This window comes from Brienomyrus brachyistius, unplaced genomic scaffold (genome assembly GCF_023856365.1).
Source record: "Brienomyrus brachyistius isolate T26 unplaced genomic scaffold, BBRACH_0.4 scaffold35, whole genome shotgun sequence".
Taxonomy (NCBI): domain Eukaryota; kingdom Metazoa; phylum Chordata; class Actinopteri; order Osteoglossiformes; family Mormyridae; genus Brienomyrus; species Brienomyrus brachyistius.
Genome location: NW_026042310.1, coordinates 455,887 through 462,140, shown reverse-complemented (window position 1 = coordinate 462,140; position 6,254 = coordinate 455,887).

Below are 6,254 nucleotides of genomic sequence, written 5' to 3'. Positions count from 1 at the left end.
AAAGCTGCAGAGCAGAATTAAAAAAGTAATGCCGGTCATTTTAGCTTATTACGTTTTTTTTTGTAATAATTAGGTTTAGGTTTAATTAGGATTAATTAGGTTAAGTTTATTCTGCAAGCTATAAATTCTGATGTCATTTTCAAATAGAAGTATGATGCACTTTGTAGGAATCATAAGTATATTAATTTGTTCATATGCACAATCTGGTCAAGAGTATGTGGACACCAGCTTGTCCAACATCTCGTTCCAAATCCAAGGGTATTAATATGAAGTTATTTGGCCCATTGTTGCCTTAATAGCCTTTGCTCTATTGGAAAAGATTTCCGTAAGATGAAACATTGCTGGTGGGATTTGGTGCCGTTCAGGTTGGGTGTTGATGCTGGCTGATCGGGTCCCTCTCTGTGAGCTTGTGTGACCGACCACTTCGCAGCTGAATTGCTCCCAGACCTTCTGACCTTGACAATCTCTTCACTTGCAGCTGACCAGGACAGCTCTAGCAGGACAGAAGTGCGGAGAACCGACTTGTTGTATAGATGGTGTCCAATGACGGTGCCCAGTGGAAAGTCACTAATCTCTCCTGTATGACCACCCATTTTGCTAGTAATATTTGTTGCAGGAGATTTTATGACTGTCTGCTTAATTACACACTTCCTGTAATTAATAAGGGCGTCCACATACTTATAATATAGATCAGCGTTTCCCAATCTGGTCCTCTGGGACCACCAGCTGGTCCACGTTTTCACTCCCTTCTAGCTCTCTGCCAGACAGTGCACATTTTTGCTCCCTCCCAGCTCTATGCCAGACAGTGCACATTTTTGCTCCCTCCCAGCTCTCTGCCAGACGGTCCACATTTTCCCTCCCTCCCAGCTCTTTGCTAGACCGTCCACATTTTCTCTCCCTCCCATCGTTCTACTGGACAGTCCACGTTTTCACTCCCTTCCAGCTCTCTGCCAGACAGTGCACATTTTTGCTCCCTCCCAGCTCTATGCCAGACAGTGCACATTTTTGCTCCCTCCCAACTCTCTGCCAGACAGTGCACATTTTTGCTCCCTCCCAATTCCCTGCTGTGATGTGCTTCGAAACGTACATGCACCCTGTTATCGGTGTTCCGTACACTGTCTGTCCTCTATCCTGCTTAGTTAGAAGATGGATGGGTGACCTATTCATAATCAACATTTTGAGAAATGCAAGGCGATTCCGGTCTTAAATTAAATGTGACCTATATCTCCGACATCAGGTGGAGCTACATTATGTAACCCTAAAGTTGGCTGAGTTTCAGGGTGTCTTAAAAAAATATCTTGTGTACCACAATCCAACAGCGGCTACTTTTCTGTCAGGGACTGTGGCATTTAAGTAAGACATTTTCAGATCACACATTGTTTTCCTTTTCGTTAGAAAAATAAAACAATAAAGTTGTTTTGATGAATGCTTATGACTACTAAAGCTTTGGAACTGCAAAACAATGTATTTGCTTTGTCAATAATTCGAACAATATATTATTGTAAGATTATCATCTTTGTTCTGGTAAACACAAAAATGTCGATTTTCCCGGCGGTGCAAGGCTTTTTGTTCACGTGCTCCTCGTTTCATTTACCAAAGGGTTTATTAAAATATAAGGCACAGCCCCCTCTTGTGGTGAAAACATATTTCTGACTGGCGAAACTGGTACAGATTGTGCAATTCTGTAAACATTTTATACGGAGCGCCAAAAGCGCCAAGCTCTACATTTTTACAAAGGATTTGGTGAGGCTTTTAATTAAGCTTCCTAATTTTGAAATCGGGGCACATCCTTAATTCAGGCTAACAACGGATGGACTCTCAGCTATTCAGGATCCAACGGGCCTCTCTCATTTGTAATACTCCTTATGTTCTTACATGCTTACATCAGCTAGATTTTTACCATATGCCTGAACCGCGTGTGTGTCGGGGGGGAATTATGAAATTATCAAAGATTACAACAATTAAAATTCCACCTATAGGTTCGGATCCCGTGTCGGAGACAGTATAAATATAACTTTATAACAGTATAATTTTTTGGACCATTTAAAATTTGGCTATCAAATTGTGGACATTTGAATGGCCCGCTTCAGTTCAAATACAAAACAGAATTTGGACCTGGCCTTTGGTCACTTTTCGCTGTTAAGCTCTTGCGTGTTTTGTGTTTCTCTCCCTGAACTGAAATCAATCACAGATCATTGTTTCCGTGTGAATGTGATGCAATTTGGGCTGGAATTTGATTGATTGTCGGTAACCTATTATTATGCAGAGCAGATTAGTAGAACTCTTGATTAAAATCCCCTATTGTACTCTAAAGGTTGCCTGCAAACCCGATCATTACCAGTTCTTTTCAATGAAGTCAAATTTAATTAGATTTATTGCGGCTCAATTTTACAGTTAAGTTTCATTGTCACCAAGCGCTTGGCAGAAATCAATCACAAACCAAATTGGCAGTGTTGAGAAAGCTAATGGTCTGAATTATGAGCATTCCCCTTTGGCTTCCCAGGGTGGACCGAGATCAGTTTGCAGTCCGCTTTGGACACCTTTCGCCATTTTTAAAATACTTCCAGCAGCACATGATCCGTGCAAACCACTCAAGATATAAATCAGGGGACCGTTCGCAGATGGTGCACAGAACAGCAAAATTTAGGGGAAGGAGAGAAAAGACACTCTTCTACTGAAAGTATGCATGACTGATTCAATGTAGACCTATGCCTGAAAACTAAAACGCGTATTCAGCAATATAGTTCAGCAACTTTTTGAAACTGTGCATAACTACCAAACAGATTGTTGTTGAGTGTTTATTTTGACCATATTTGAACGAGAAACTTCGATAAACTTAAAAGCGAAAAATTAAACAACACTAACGAGAAATGATCGGGATTTCTAAAAAAAAAAATCAGTCCACAAAAGCCTGAGATACGTTCATATTTCTATAAATTTGAGAAAAAATTCTCACTCCTACGAGCAGACTATGGGAAGAATGGCGTCAGTCAGAGTGAATGCTAGCCTACATTCCTGACCCAATTGAGCGCTGAATGACTGCTCCGGTGCCAGCGGGCAAATTAAAATGCCCGACATTTCTCGGTGCTGAAAGGTCCCTTTCAGAGAAGCACAGAGCCGGGGACTCATGAAGGGAGCATGCGCGTTGACTTGCGCATCATTGCTATAGCAGTACCATTCAGTGAAAGAGTGCTTCGTCTGCTCATCTATTTTTCACTATTCCCGAATAGCATTGCACCAGTCTCGATTTTTATGTTACATGGGTCACGCTAAGGAAAAAAAGCATAATTATAAAGTGTTTTTTGCAACCTCTTGTTGATTCTGGTTACTTGGTGCTTTGGACCTCACACTGAGGACAGCTGAAACTGGTCAGGTACCGGTTATTTCACAGCAGCGCTTTTGGTATCCAGCGTTGAGAAAGCTTAATGACACTTAAGGGTTTCATCCTGGTTTACTGCGTGCTTAATGGCGTTTTAAAAGTGGATGGATTACTGTTAATTGTACAGAGACTCTGAACCACAGAGCAAAGGAAGGGAAATAAACGAAAACCACAGAGATGATCACGGACAGGGAACATACATTATGGAAGATAGATTCCACTTTGGTACATTTTGCCGAACCGGGGGTCCCTTGGTAGATTTTATTGTTTGTTTGTTTGTATGTATGTATGTATGTATGCAGGGGCGCTGCTAAGGATTTTGGGCCCCATGAAAAGAATCTTGACAGGGCCCCCAACATAATTTTTACTATCAGCACCACAATTTTATTGGGGGCTTCTCTGGGCCCCCTCTCAGTCATGGGCCCCGAGAATCGTCGTCGTTTACCCCCCCTTTACAGCGCCCCTGTATGTATTTATGTATGTATTTATGTATGTATTTATTATATATAATAGAGAAGATGGTGGCGCAGGAGGTAGTGCTATCGTTTAGCAACCGGCGGGTTGCAGGTTCGAGCTCTGGTTCCTCCTGACCCCATCAAAGTGTCCTTGAGCAGGATACTGGACCCCAAATTGCTCCCGGTGTGCAGGTTGGCGCCTTGCATGGCAGCCTCCGCCACCGGTGTGTGAATGGATGAAGCATGAAATGTGAAGCGCTTTGAGTGCTCGTAGGAGTAGAAAAGCGCTGTATAAATGCAGTTCATTTATATATTGCGGTGGCTCCGCCCTCTGAGATCGGATTGGCCCCCTGGTTGTTCATTTTACTATAACCCGCGCGCCCCAAACAAATAAAAATTGATAAATAAATAGGAAAACGAACACACAAATGAATAAAAATCTCGAGTGATTAAAGATTTGACTAGCTACATTATGAATTAGCCTAAACCACAAAGAATAGCTTAGAGTGTATGTCTGACTTTACATAACCTTAAGATGGTGGTTTGGTAACAGCTCTGAAGGGAACTTACAATTCTTTCTTACCCATACAATTGTATGAATAAAATAGTCAAACGGTATAATTGTGACCGATTTATCTCGAAGTATTATAGTAATTGCTAATGCTAATGGTAGCATGCTGCAGCCTCACGCCTCCCACGTCTGCCGTGTGTGTGGAATTTGCACGTCCTCCCCCTGCCATGCGGATCGCCTACTGCAGTTTCAAAACATGCAGTTAGATTGATTTGCCATAGAGAAAATCCAAAGACACCCCCCACATACACAGTAGAAACAGGCTAGGATTCTTCATATGCTCAGCACTCTAGTTGTCAGCCGTTGTGAGCCATCGTGCCATCCATTTTCGTTATTATCGTTATTAGACATAATTGGGCTGTAACAGTGATGAGGACGGGATGAAAATGAGAAGTAATCCTGCAGAGAGTGATTCGAGTGCATTACCGCAAAGAGGAAGCTCGTTTAGGGGTGTGCCGTCAACAACCGCAATTCTGATGAGTTGGCCCCCATTACCCACCGAAGCCTGTGTTCTTATGAGAAATACAATGGAACAATCATTACATTCTGGAATCATACCGCATACCGTGTCCTCATTGCAGGCATAAATTGCTACATAAAGATGACGAATTATGCCCCTAAAATACGCTCTGACGTCAATGTCAGATAGGTAGGAGTAATTAAATGGAGAAAATGCTTCTCCCACATCAATACTAGCGTCTGATCATTACTGAAGTGGAAACATAGAAAATTGTGTTCATTTAACTAAAGTCTTGGTTTTCATATGGTCCACATCACTTGATCTTATGGTACCAAAACCAGGCTTGTATTTTAATTATAGTTAGGTTTGCATATTGTGCTGTTTTGTGTTCATAACCAAGGCAAACAAGCTGTATGTGTCACAGTAATTCATGTGCTGTAGCAATTAAGTCAAGAACCTCAAGGCTGACGCATACCAGCCAGACCCCACAAAATCCAGGATAACTCTAGTTTGATAACATCGACACAGTGTGAGACCATCCACTTAAACAATGGCAGAATGTATGCAAAATTGTGCAACGCCATAAGCTGGCCTCCCGACAAATTACGGAGCAGATTAGTCACATGATTGGCTGCTTTCTGGTGAGAAAACTGTTCAGTGGGTTATACCAACAGTCCAGTACAAGCCACGACCACCCCGTGCCCATCCAGCTTAATGTTTATTCCAGCCATAATTTGAATAACTGACTTCTGTTTTAAAGTGTTTATATAGTGACAAACAAGTAAAAAGTAATAATTTATGGAAATAAAACCATAATAGTATTAAAACTGAAATATCAGTCATTCAACGGGCAGCTGGATAGATCACAAACTTGTATGTAATCTCAGACAATGACATTTACGTTTTATTATTTCAGCAGATGCTTTCATCCAAAGTACCACACCGTTTTGAGAAAGCAGGGTCAGCCAGTCCTAGGAGCAACTGTGATATTAAAGATGAGCAAATGTTGCTCAAGGCCCCAATGGTGACATCACTCTACCGACCCTGGGATTTGAACCTACAACCTTCTGGTCACCGGCACAGCAATGCGAACTAAATGGAACTGCAGTTGACCTATACCATCCACCGAGGCTGAAGCTAACGTACTTCTGTTTTTGTTCTCTTAAAATTACAACTAATGCATTTCCTATACAGAGTAAAATGTGCTCTAAAACACGTAAATATGCGCTATAATAAGCTGACTACTTCTGTCAAAGCAATGAAAAGTGAATTTTTGTAATAAAGACGCAGAAAACTCCTTCAATAGTATATTAAACCACGCTGGAATAATCTTTAATACATTTCTTGTACAGTCGATTATGGCGTAATTTACAAAGGCAGTTGGGCAAC